This window comes from Hypanus sabinus, chromosome 6, assembly GCF_030144855.1.
Source record: "Hypanus sabinus isolate sHypSab1 chromosome 6, sHypSab1.hap1, whole genome shotgun sequence".
Lineage (NCBI taxonomy): Eukaryota > Metazoa > Chordata > Chondrichthyes > Myliobatiformes > Dasyatidae > Hypanus > Hypanus sabinus.
Window position 1 is genome coordinate 116214555 of NC_082711.1, and position 13714 is coordinate 116228268.

Genomic DNA, 13714 nt, shown 5'->3' on the forward strand with positions numbered 1-13714 from the left:
CTTCTTGTGAAGAACTTCTCAAGGTAGTTAGGGATAGACAACACACCTGGACTTACTAGTGACATCCACATCATGAAGAATACAAGAAAAAAAACAACATGCTCTTACTTCATGAAATATGCTTAAAAAACAAAAGAAAAGGCAAATAGGAAAGTTGGAGATAGTCTGTAGGCCAGGCAACCCATATGGAGAATGAAAGAGAATTAGGTTTCAGGAGAAATTAAATGAATTACAGTCCACTGACTCCTTCAGGATCACTTCCACCTGCTTAAAGAAGTGTCAGTCTCTAAAATCTGGACATCACAACAAAATGCAATCGAATTGGAGGACATCCTGAAATGTATCTATAATGACGAAAGTCACTCGTTGCTTCCTGTGAACTCTGTCCTGCACAGCGGCAAGCAGGACAGGTTTCAATGCATTCATGTTCAGATAATTTGATGACGATAATGGCTGTGGAATAGATTCAGCTTGTCACTTTGCATAAGGCACTGGTGATCTAGCATTTTGGAGATACTGAATACAATTCTATCCTTTACTTTATCATCTTTTACTATATCATTGGAGAGGGATAGAAACAGACAAGTTAGGAAAGCATTTAATTGGAGTAAGGGGAAATATCAGGCTATCAGGCAGGAACCTGGAAGCATAAATTGGAAACAGATGTTTTCAGGGAAAGGTATAGAAGAAATGCAGCAAATGTTCAGAGGATATTTGCATGGAGTTCTGCATAGTACGCTTCAATGTGACAGGGAAAGGATGGTAGGGGACAGGAGCTGTGGTGTACAAAGGCAGTTGAAAATCTGGTCAAGAAGAAAAGAAGAGCTTACGAAATGTTCAAAAAACAAGGTAATGATAGAGATCCAGAAGATAATAAGGCTAGCAGGAAGGATCTCAAGAAAGAAATTAGGAGAGTCAGAATGGGCCATGAGAAGGCCTTGGTGGAGAGAGTTAACAAAGACCCCAAGGCATTCTACAAGTATGTGAAGAACAAGAGGATAAAACATGAGAGAATAGGACCAATCAAGTGTGACAGTGGAAAAGTGTGTATGGAACGGAAGGAGATAGCAGAGGTAATTAATGTGTACTTTGCTTCAGTATTCACTGTGGAAAAGGATCTTGGTGATTGTAGGGATGACTTACAATGGACTGAAAAGCTTGAGCATGTTGATATTAAGAAAGAGGATGTGCTGAAGATTTTGGAAAGCATCAAGTTGGATAAGTCACCAGGACTGGATGAGATGTACCCCAGGCTACTGTGGGAGATGAGGGAGGAGATTGCTGAGCCTCTGGCAATGATCTTTGCATCATCAATGGGGATGCGAGATGTTCCAGAGGATTGGAGGGTTGCGGATGTTGTTCTCTTATTCAAGAAAGGGAGTGGAGATAGCCTAGGAAATTATAGAGCAGTGAGTCTTATTTCAGTGGTTGGTAAGTTGATGGAGAAGATCCTGAGAGGCAGGATTTATGAACATTTGGGAGGTATAATATGATTAGGAATACTCAGCATGGCTTTGTCAAGGGCAGGTCGTGCCTGATTGAATTTTTTGAGTATGTGACTAAACACATTGATGAAGGTAGAGCAGTAGATGTAGTGTATATGGATTTCAGCAAGACATTTGAAAAGGTACCCCATGCAAGGCTTATTGAGAAAGTAAGGGGACATAGGATCCAAGGGGATCTTGCTTTGTCAATCCAGAATTTGCTTGCCCACAGAAGGCAAAGAGTGGTTGTAGACGGGTCATATTCTGCATGGAAATCAGTAACCGGTGGTGTGCCTCAGGGATCTGTTCTGGGACTTCTTCTCTTCATGATTTTTATAAATTACCTGGATGAGGAAGTGGAGGGATGGTTTAGTAAATTTGCTGATGACACAAAAGTTGGGAGTGTGTGGATAGTGTGGAGGGCTGTCAGAGGTTACAGTGGGACATTGATAGGATGCAAAACTGGGCTGAGAAGTGGCAGATGGAGTTCAACTCAGATAAGTGTGAGGTGGTTCATTTTGGTAGGTCAAATATGATGGCAGAATATATTATTAATGGTAAGACTCTTGGCAGTGTGGAGGATCAGAGGGATCTTATGATCTGAGTCCATTGGATACTCAAAGCAGCTGCGCAGGTTGACTCTGTGGTTAAGAAGGTGTACGGTGCATTGACCTTCATCAGTCATGGAATTGAGTTTAAGAACCGAGAGGTAATGTTGCAGCTATATAGGACCGTGGTCAGACCTGACTTGGAGTACTGTGCTCAGTTCTACTCGCCTCATTACAGGAAGGATGTGAAAACCATAGAAAGGGCGCAGAGGAGATTTACAAGGATGTTGCCTGAATTGGGAAGCATGCCTTATGAGAATAGGTTGAGTGAACTTGGCCTTTTCTTCTTGGAGCAATGGAGGATGAGAGGTGACCTGATAGAGGTATATAAGATGATGAGAGGTATTGATCGTGTGGATAGTCAGAGGCTTTTTCCCAGGATTGAAATGCCTAGCATAAGAGGGCACAGTTCTAAGGTGCTTGGAAGTAGGTACAAAGGAGATGTCAGGGGTAAGTTTTTTTACACACAGTGTGGTGAGTGCGTGGAATGGGCTGCCAGCAACAGTGGTGGAGGCAGATACGATAGGGTCTTTTAAGAGACTCCTAGATAGGTACATGAAGCTTAGAAAAATAGAGGGATATGGATAACCCTAGGTATTTCTGAGGTAAGGACATGTTTGGCACAGCTTTGTGGGCCAAAGGGCCTGTGTTGTGCTGTAGCTTTTCTATGAAAAATACATTGAACTCCACTGCATTACAAGTTCATGAGCCAGTTCTCATTAGGGAATTGGAGATGAAGAGTTTAAGTTTCTCGGCTTTATCATTTTGGATGTTCTGTTCTGGGACTAGCACTGAAGGGCCACTACAAAGAAGTGTCAGCAGCAACTCTACTTAGAAGTTTGCAAAGATTCAGTATATTTGATCAACATCGATAGATGCATAGCGGAGAGCATCCTGATAGGTTTCGTCATGGACTGGGACTGCAAACACCAAAGCACTAGAATGTCAAAGCCTGCAAAAAGTGGTGGATACAGCCCAGTTCATCACAAGAATCAGGTTTAATATCACTTGCATATGTTGTGAAATTTGTTGACTTTGTGGCAGCAGTATAATGCAATAATATAGAAAAAAGTAAATAAGTAAATCAGTTACAGCTTCAGTAAGCATATATATGTATATGAGATAGTTAAATTAAAAGTAAGTAATGCAAAAATAGAAATTAAAAAAAAAGTAGTGAGGTAGGGTTCAATGTCCATTTAGAAATTGGATGGCAGAGGGGAAGAAGCTGTTCCTAAATCTCTGAGTATGTGTCCTCAGGCTTCTGTACCTCCTACCTGACAGTAACAATGAGAAGAGAGCATGCCCTGGGTGATAGGGTCCTTACTGATGGACGTCACCTTTCTGAGGCACCGGTCCTTGAAGATGTCTTGGATACTATGGAGGCTAGTACCATAATGGAATTGACTAATTTTACAACTTTCTGTAGCTTCTTTCGATCCTGTGCAGTAGCCCCCCACCCTACCACAATACCAAACAGTGCTGCAGCCTGTCTGAATGCTCTACAGAAGTTATCAAGGGCCTCAGGTGAAAACCAAATCTCCTCAAACTCCTAATGAAATGTAGCCTCTGCCTTGCCTTCTTCATAGCTGCAGTGACATGTTGGGACCAGGTTCGATCCTCTCTCCACTTCTGATCCTTCAATGAGGATTGGTTTGTGTTCCCTCATCCTACTCTTCCCTAGGTCCGCAATCAGCTCTTTGGTCTTACTGACGTTGAGTTCAAGGTTGTTGCTGCGACACCACTCAACTAGCTGGTATATCTCACTCCTGTACACCCTCTCAACTCCATCTGAGATTCTGCCATTTATTGATGGCACTTGATCTGTGCCTAGCCACACAGTCATGGGTACAGATAGAGTAGAGCAGTGGGCTAAGCACACATCCCTGAGATGCGTCAGTGTTGAATGTCAGTGAGGTGCAGATGTTATTACCAATCAACACAGATTGTGGTCTTTCTGTTAGGAAGTTGGGTAACCAATTGCAAAGGGAGGTACTGAGGCCCAGTTCTGTAACTTTTAGATCAGAACTGTAGGGATGATAGTGTTAAATGCTGAGCTGTAGTCAATAAATAGCATCCCAACAAAGGTATTAGTATTGTCTAGGTGATCCAAGGCCACGTGAAGAGCCAATGAGACTGCATCTACCATAGACCTATTGTGGTAATTGGTAAATTGGAGTGGGTCCAGGTCCTCACTGATGTAGGAGTTGATTCTAGCCATGACCAATCTCTCAAAGCATTTCATCACTGTGGATATGAGTGCTGCTACTGGATGATAGTTGTTAAGGCAGCTCACACTACCCTTCTTGGGCACTGGTATAATTGTGAAGCAGGTGGGATCTTCTGACCTTAGCAATGAGAGATTGAAAATGTCTTTGAATACTGCGCCCCCTTCCCCCAGCACATTTTCAGGGTCTTATTCCATTGGAGCTTGCCACCTTGCAAGGGTTCACCCTGCTGAAAGAGAGCCTGATGTCAACCTCTGAGACAGAGATCACAGTGCTACCAGGTGCTGCAGGGATCCTCATAGCTGTTTTAGTCTCCCTTTCAAAGCGAGCGTAAAAGGTGTTGAGCTTGTTTGGTGGTGAAGTATCACTGCCATGATGTTGGGTTTTGCTCTATTGCGAGTAATGGCCTGCAAACCCTGCCAGAGTTAACGGGCATCTGTCATTGCCTCCAGCCTTGCTCAGGATTGTTTCTTCGCTTTTGAAATAGCCCTCTGCAAGTCATACATGGATTTTTGTGCAGACCTGGATTGCCAGAGTTAAATGCCACAGATCTAGCCCTAAGCTCACTACAAACCAATAAGAGCTCTCTGTACCACTGAACGCATTAACAAAGAGCGCAGCCACAAGAAAGTAGCAACCATCATCGAGGACCTCTGCCATCCAATGCCATGCTTGCTTCCTGCTGCTACCGACAGGAAGGAAGTAGAGGAACCTTGGGTCCTACACCACCAGGTTCAGCGACAGTTATCACCCCTCAACCATCAGGCTCCTGAACCCACTTGGATAGCTTCACTCACCCCAGCAGTGAACTGATCCCACAAACAACAGACTCACTTTCAAGGACTCTATCACTCATGTTCAAAGTATGATTTATTACTTATTTATTATTATTATTTAGTTTTTCTTTTTTATTTGCACAATCTGTTATCTTTGCAGTCCATGTTTGTTTTTCATTGATTCTGTTGTATTTTTTTGCTCTATTGTGAATACCTACAAGAATATGAGTCTCAGGATAGTGCACAGAGACATAGACGTACTTCGATAATAACTTACTTTAAACTTTCAAGTTATCATCTTCAAAAGCAAGGGAGAGAGAGGAAGACAGAGAGAAAATATCGAAGCACTATGAGAGTGTGACTAGACATTGTACTGGAAGGACTTGATTTGCATTTCTTTACACAGAACTTAACAAATCTGCCAATATTGAACTTAGTCCTTCTAACAAATTCTTTGACATTCCAGGCTCCTGTATATTCTGACATTAATTTGTACTTTTTTTCAGCTTTTGAGCAGAATATTCACCAGGAGCCGTAGGGCACTGAAGAATACATAACTCCAGGGGTACTCAAGGAAACCTTCTGGCTGGTGTAAAGCAAGTTCACCAGTCTGAGGAGCAGGAACTAGAAGTTGGCCAAATGGCTCAACGTGGAAACCTTGAGTACCACCTGCCTCAGATTTCCCTTCCTATCCCTCCTCCACACTGCCTGCCATGTGAACAGACCTATCCCAGTAAGGCTCCCTCACCCTCTTGTTGTTATAATCAAGCAGGAGACAGACGACAAGTGTGGAGGTGTAGTGGATGGCTTCTAATCTCATAAAGCAGTGGTTTCTTTGTTTCTTTCCCCCCTCGCCTGTCAATCCTGTTCTGATGCAAAAAAATGCCAATCATGCTCAGAATCATTCATGTTTGATTCTTGGGGTGGAGAAATTATTCTTTTAGAGACCACATCAGAATTTATTCCATAACATTTTCTATATATCCTGTAGAATGGGAATCTGGAGCCAGCTGGAGTAGAGCATGATCACTGGTATGGACCAGTTAAATTTAACTAGCTTGCGCTGTATATAATTCTATGTAGCTTAAGTGGGAAATTAGAATACAGGGAAAGGTCAAGAAAACGGGGAAATGGATTTATACTCATCATACTGGAAAGCCTTTGATTGTCAAAATGTTAATTGCGACAGTATAATGTAAAAAAATGTAGCTCTGCACTTGATTTTCTACAAACTATTTCTGCAAGATGTTTAAGAGTAGTAGAAATCTGCCAATTTTTAAGAGAGCACATCATTGGATTCGGAAATATTTTAGTTTGGCAAAGTATAAGAATGGAACAATTTTCTTTTCAAGTTTATCAGCATTAACTTGGAGCATTAAACAAAAGGGATATCAAATAACAATAATGTTTTACATTCATTTCAATTCTAATTTGATCATGCTGTTAAATATTGATATTTTCCATACAATATTTTATCAGTCAGAGTTTTGTTCATTGTGTGTAGTCACAATAACAATACCAAGGTGCAAATCAGGGTACCCATACTGTCAAAACAAAATGCAGGTCTCAGCAGCATCAAAGGCAGCAGCATTGAGGTTTGACTGCAAACTTTGGATGTGGCATTCCACAAGTTCCTCAAGTGTTCATAAAATTATTTGTCCCATACTAAATCTGACCAAACTAACCATTTGTTCATGTTTTCTGTTTGAGATTGTCACTGGATGATGAATAGAAGGAAGGTTGTTTCTGTTTCACTGCTTGTCCTTGCCTAAACTAGAAGGTAAAAAAGAAAATGAAAGATTTGAAGATGGGGAGCAGAAGATATACACAACTTGGGGATCTCTATGACCTGGCCATGGATAGCAACGATGAGCCAGTTCTGTTTGATTTATTCTCACTAGGGGCTGCCCTTTCTCTGACCCAGGAGGGAGCTGTGTGGGAAGCTAGTTAGTGCGATAGGCCTCTAGTGCTGTTCTGCAGAATGTCTGGAGCCAGAGTGTTTGCAAAGAGCCTCTGATAAATAGGGAAAAAAGGCCCGCTTGCTCCAGCTGGACTTCAGTGACGCTCAGAGATCATTATATCTTCACATAAGCAGGGAAGAAAGTCCTATGCACCACCAAATTCCGGTAAGCAGACTTTAAGAATATAATTTTACTTTTACTTCAGAGTTTCACCAAACTTTAGCTATTCTGTGAAATAAAACAATGCGAAAAATTATTTGGGAAAATGTGGGAAACAGCATTAGCAGAATTAAAAAATGTTAATTTTATTCGGTTAATTGCATGAAAAAACAATAACCTTATTTATAAAGATCATTTTAAAGAACACTACAAGTACTGAGTTTGACTACACTTAAACTCTTAAGGGTTACCTATACAGTATATTCATTATATTACAAACCTCTCAATATCACAACATTACTGATTCACAAATATTATATAATTTGACCAAGAAACAGATAGGAATGTCATTAAATTGTGAACAAGTTCTGCAAGTAATGCAAGCTCTTTCTTTAGTGATAATTAACATTGACGTGCGACTAGAATGTGGACACTGCCAGAAAAACAAAAATATTGTTGCATTTATGGATATGTCATCATATAAATAATAAAACTGAAGGCTTAAGGTCAGTCATTTGGCTTGAAATTGATATTAGTAGATAAATGTTCATCTCATAAAACTTGACAGAGGGAGACTGAGAGATATTAATATTTTAACTTACAGCTCTACTTGCCAATACTCACTTACGGGCAATTGTAAATAATATTTAATTTATTTAATTTAAACATTGTAAAAAGAATCATAGCATATTGTAGCTTAAAATAATGGCATTTCAAGGAAATTGGAATTCCAAAGAACTAAACACAAATCTTAAAACTGGTAATATTCAGTTGTAAAGTATTTATTTTTCCCTGGTACGTTAGGAAGTCATGACGATGTAGCGATGTGGGTCGCCAACAATGACACATGGTAGATCAAATATCCAAAAGTCAAAAAACATTTGGGAATGTACCTGCCAATTACAAATAACATTGCACTGTGAATTTAGGAGTAAGAATGAGGTTGAAGGATTTGTTTGAATGATGCTGTGCTATTAGTATGAAGTAACCTGTGCCTAGGACTGTACATGAAAGAATATTTGCAAACCTATTGATTACTGAAATACCCTCTTTAGCCAAGAGCTTTTTCACACATATGCTGAAGTGGACAAGACAAAAATAACAAAAACATAAGATATTAATAGCTAAGTAGAAATTAAAGATATTATTTATGTAAAACATTCTATCTAATTCAATAAATGAGATTACAAGCCAACGTCCACAGTACAAGCTTCTATTGGGACTGAATTCAGCAGAACAGGAAATGATGAAGTAGTGATCAGTAGCACCAAATTCAGCCTTTGTAAAACGTGAAAACTAAGGGAAGCAAGACATTTTGGAATTTTAGGCCTTGGGAAGCATTGTGTTTTTCCATAAGCTGGGCTTAAGAACCAGGGTTGAAACAGGAAAATCACTATATGTCTTTATGATCTGGAATTCACTACCTGATGCTTATATAAAATAACATTAAAATGTCAACTGAATAAATACTTAATGGAAAACAAATTACAAGGCAAATGGCAAAAAGCAGGTAAGTGGGATTAATTTACTCGCAGTCCCAAAAGATGCATGGTGGTGATTCAGTGGATTAAATTACAAAATGAAGGTGTTAGTCACAAGCTATATATTGTGTGTCTTACCCTGCAAATAACACAGAATGGGTAAGTGAGTAATGAATGTATTCCATACACTGCATGTAACGTAGAACAAAAAACAAAAGCTACTATGTGCAGTTAGTGCAATACTCAACTGGAAAAGTAATTCCAAACAGCAATCTGATGGTTTCTGTCTCAATCTTGAAATGAGTGATTTTTCTTCTGGGCTTTCCTTGCACGAGGATATGGAGATGGGAGCACGGATAGATTATAAAGTACATCTGGATGCCAATTCTATGAAAATCATTTAAACATGCATAGCTTGCAGATGGAATGACTCATGCAGAAGCAGTTTTTCACAACGTATGAGAAGCCTACATTGACAAAGCTTAAAGAGAACTTGCCTGAGCAGTTCCAAGTTGGTTGTGTTTGTAATAGGGGGCAGTGAAGGCAACAAGTGAGCACCTTCTTCCCACCCGAAAGCATCTCTGTCAATATCTTCCACTCTCTGTGCTCTTGCTGTCTAGGCACAATTGAACTCACAGTATAGAGAACGAGTGAAATGCAAAGCATAATATACATTGCACAATATTTAGAATGTGACAAACGTCATGCATTGTAAAGCACATGGACGAGTCAGAGTTTGGAGTCAACGCTTGCACAAGGAGAATGTCTGTGGTTATTGTAGGACGGTCACTATTCTTAGATTTCCTCAGGGCTCAACCATCTTCAACTACTCCATCAGAGACCTTCTTTCAATAACAAATTTGTATCATTGACAAAATGGAGTTACTTACCCAAGCTACTCTGATAGCACCTCTCAATCACCTGCAGGTTCCTCTCCAAGTAGTGCACCATTCTGATTTGGAGATATATAGATTATTCCTCATTCTAAGTCCCAGACCTCCCTACTCACCATGGGAGTTCTTTAACCAGGAGGAGTATAGTGGTGGTTCACTGTGATCTTCCCAAGGGAAAGTAGTAATGGGCAATAAATACAGGCCTGATAGAAGAGTTCAGATTCCAAAACTGAATAAAATAATTTCTCAATTGAACTTAGACAGCAAAGCAAATTTCAATTGTGATAAATGGAATAAACTGTTAGGATATGCTGTGTTGTGTATGATCACTCAACAATGGAATTGGCTTAACTAAAGTATTTAAATTCTGTTATTGATATTTGGTGGTTACCTTCGTGGCATTTAGGCCATTGATAGAATTATCTTTAATGGGAAATTAGTAATAGTAAACAAACATGCATTATTATTTGTTTAAATGAAGAAGTGAGAGAAAAAACACATTTTGATTTATATAGATTTATCATAACATCAGAACATCCTGCTAAAGGCATGAAATTATAAGGGTAGTGCACTAGTTAATACATCATCAGCATGAAAGAAGAAAATTCAGAAAAGAAGGCATTCAGATTGCATACAGGTCATAAAACAGCACAGGGATTTCAAAATAAATTACTTTTAATTGCATTAAGTAATAACTACTCAGCAGAACTTCTTCATAAATAGTAATATTCTGCTTTGTAATAGTGAACAGTACTTTTTACATTTACCAGAGTAGCCAAGCACTGAACCTCTTGAAACTAGCCTGTGATTTCCTCACAGACCTTCATCAATTAAAGGTTGGGGATGGAATGGGGAGCACTTTCTGATTGGAAATTATGGAAGTTTTTACTTGTTTTTTCCACTGAATATATAACTTACCTCTTGTTGATGAAGGTAATGTACTTTCATCACATAATTACAAGGTAACTTTATCATCTAGGACACCTCTGTAATATATCTCCTTTCATGTATTTGCAAATTTACAATTACTTCAAGTCATATACCCACAGCTCTCAGGTACCATCCAGCCATGGCAGCCATGAAAAACTCCAAAGACTTTTAGTATTTTATGTGGTTTTAATTCCTGGGCACAAGATCTTGTTCAAACTTTCATGTTCTGCATATTTTACACATAATCTGTGCATAATCAGTTTTTTTTAACCAAACATGAGTGATTGTTCTTTCAGACTTTTACCTTTGTGAGTACTTGTTATAATACAGAATAGTTAATGCATTTCAAAGTTTCAGGAATACCATGAGATTTTTTGTTCAGATGTTAAATAGTGCATTTCTTTAATAAAAATGAAGTATCATGCAATATTTGTTTATTGCAATTACTATTACCATCTATAATGTTTTAATTTATGGTGTTAAGTTCGGACTCTTGGGTTTTTTTTGTATCATTTTCCATACAACTCTCATCACAAGGAGTATTGCCTCACATCCACCAAAAATGCAAACAAACTGAAATGATGGCTAATTCTCTCCAACAGCTGCTTCCTGTCCTAAACAAGTTTATACAATCTTATGAATATCCCCAGTGGTTGAACACAAGTCCCCAGAACAAAATTACTCTTTAATTTGGCACAGTTCCTACGAATAGACAACAGTGAGATTGGATGGTGTGGGAAATAGAAAAGTGGCATTCATTGACTATGTACACACGTAGGTGTTATTTTTCTAGTTGTAGATTAAGTACATGCATGGAAATATTCAGAGACATTGTGATCCATTGTATTAAAAGAGAGAATGAACATTGAAGGGAGTTATCAGTTATTTTTCTTAATTCTCTGAAAATTGAAGGAATTTTACATTGACCAGTTTTGAATCTCAAAATATACTGTGGGAAAATGCATTCAACTTGATGGGAAAGGAGAGGAAAATTATTATTCCTTTTGTAGTGTATCCAATAGGCTAGCACATAAAATTATTCAAAACTTTCCTGAAAGGAAAATTAAGGTTGTTATTTTATAATGGACCTTGACAGCTTCTCATTTTCTCCAATTGATAAGCAGTGTCTGATCTTTGCAGGAGATTATGATGGGTCACTTTGATTTAAAACAAACATTTACTGTGACAGATAAGAGCCAGTTCCCTGCCTGCACCTTGACACACTAAATTCTGTTTATAAAACTAGAAATCCTGTGACTTCTAACCAATCTCTTCCTTCAAAAACATAGAGTTGTGGAAATAAAACACAGTGGCCATATTTAAGATAGGATCAGTAGTTCACTGATCCTTCCTTCAATATTTCCACTGTGCACTTTGGGCACCTTAAAGATCTTTTATTTTTGGTATAAAACCTGCTGATAGTCTCCCTTCATAACCTCCCTTTTCTTCTCAGACAGAATGTTCAATATCCACAAGGCTGCAGATTTGGCAAAAAAGTGCTAAATAGGAGATAACTAAATTCAAAGGTTCTACTAGTATAAATCCAAAATTTTGATGGTATTTACATTTATAAGACAGACTATTCTCTCAGATATCAGGGTACAAATTCTGTGATACGTAGAAGGATAGAACTTCAAATTGTTCTCATGTCAGGGAACATCCGAACTGGTTGTGATGCAATTGGTACAGGGTGTTGGTAAGGGCACAACTGTGTTTAGCTTTCATTACTATTACAAGAAGGATGTGATTAAACTGGGAAGAGTGCAAAAGTAATTTATGAGGATGTTGCCAGGACTCGAAGGACTGAATGATAGGCAGAGGTTAGACTGATTGGGTCCTTACTCCTTGGAGCATAGTAGGCTGAGGAGCGATCTCATAGAGGTTTATGAAATCATGAGGGGCTTGAAAGATAGGGTGAACAACCTTTTTTCCAGGGTTGGGAAATCAAAACCTAGACAACATTAGTTTTTAAGGTTGGAGGTGAAAGGTTTAATAAGAAGCTGAGGGGCGAATTTTTAACACAGTTGGTGGTAGAGATGAAACCTGCTGCCAGACGTACATTACAGAAGTATGTCGATGACAACAATTTAGAGGGATTTAAGCCCAGTGTTGAGAAATGGGATACATCTAGGTCAATATGAGCTAAAGGGACTTTTGCTATGCCGTACAACTCTATGACACTGTGGAGAGAAAGTTAGCAAAACCTATTTTCTTTTTTATTCAGGAAAGAAGGAATCATTTACTCTGTAGTAACATCCCCATTTAAATTATCTTTGTTGGTTTCCTTTTCTCGATCCCAGGCAGAATCTCTGTTTGCTCTCGGCACATATAAAATAGCCCAATAAGATACTTTGAACAGAATTCTTGAAAAGGAAAGATGCCCAATGCTAGAACTACTACAAAGACATTTTTGTTTGTCCCACAGGAATCTAACTTGTGGAACAACTTTCATTGAAGTAGAAGCTTGTATAATTGTGTTCCATCCAAAACTTCTATCTCACAAATCATGCAATTTGTTTTTTAACTTTCCCCCCCACTTACATTCATTTCAACAAAAGCTATGACATGGTTATAACTGTCTGCTACAACATGACACCTCATCCAAGTCACTCATTCTGACCTTAATGAATATTCATAGTTCAACTTTTCACTTGGAAATGTCATAGTTATACTCAATTGTCTCGTTACAATATCAACATATATGCATTTTCCAACAGGAATCACTTATTAATCGTCAAAATTGGGAATGCTGTTCCATTAATCCTCTTTCCTTCCCCAATAGCACGACTGATTTACAGCTGTTTGCTATCTACTTCCAAGAAACAACTCAAAATAGACACTGAAAATTGAGAATTTATCACACATCAGCCACTCTAAATTCTAAAATATTTCCGTCGCGAGTAAATACACAAAATTAGGAACTCAGCAGGTCAGGTAGCATCTATAGAAAGGAATAGGGTCGATGTATTGGGCCAGAACCCTTCATCATCCTGACCTGCAGAATTCCTCCAGCATTTTGAGAGTGATTCTCTGGATTTCCAGCATCTGCCAGAATCTCTTGTGTTTATGTTTTATTCTATAATCTTTGACTGAAAATGACAGAAATTCATACTGGCAACCACAAGAATCTCCTTGCTGATATAAAGTTGCCCATTATATCATTGCCCTTTAGAAAAGGAAATATGATTCTGCAATGG

General features: G+C 38.7%; 1 protein-coding gene across 2 annotated transcripts in view; it reads left to right on the forward strand.

Moving 5' to 3' along the window:
* The first annotated feature begins 6921 nt into the window (after positions 1–6921).
* The window catches only part of LOC132395774 (bile acid receptor-like), a 117084-nt gene continuing 110291 nt past the window's right edge, over positions 6922–13714 (forward strand). Inside the window, exon 1 of one of the 2 annotated variants that reach the window (XR_009512738.1) lies at positions 6922–7219. The gene's annotated coding sequence lies outside the window, so the exon portion shown is untranslated. The remainder of the gene's footprint in view (positions 7220–13714) is intronic. The other variant, XM_059972788.1, reaches the window with a different exon arrangement.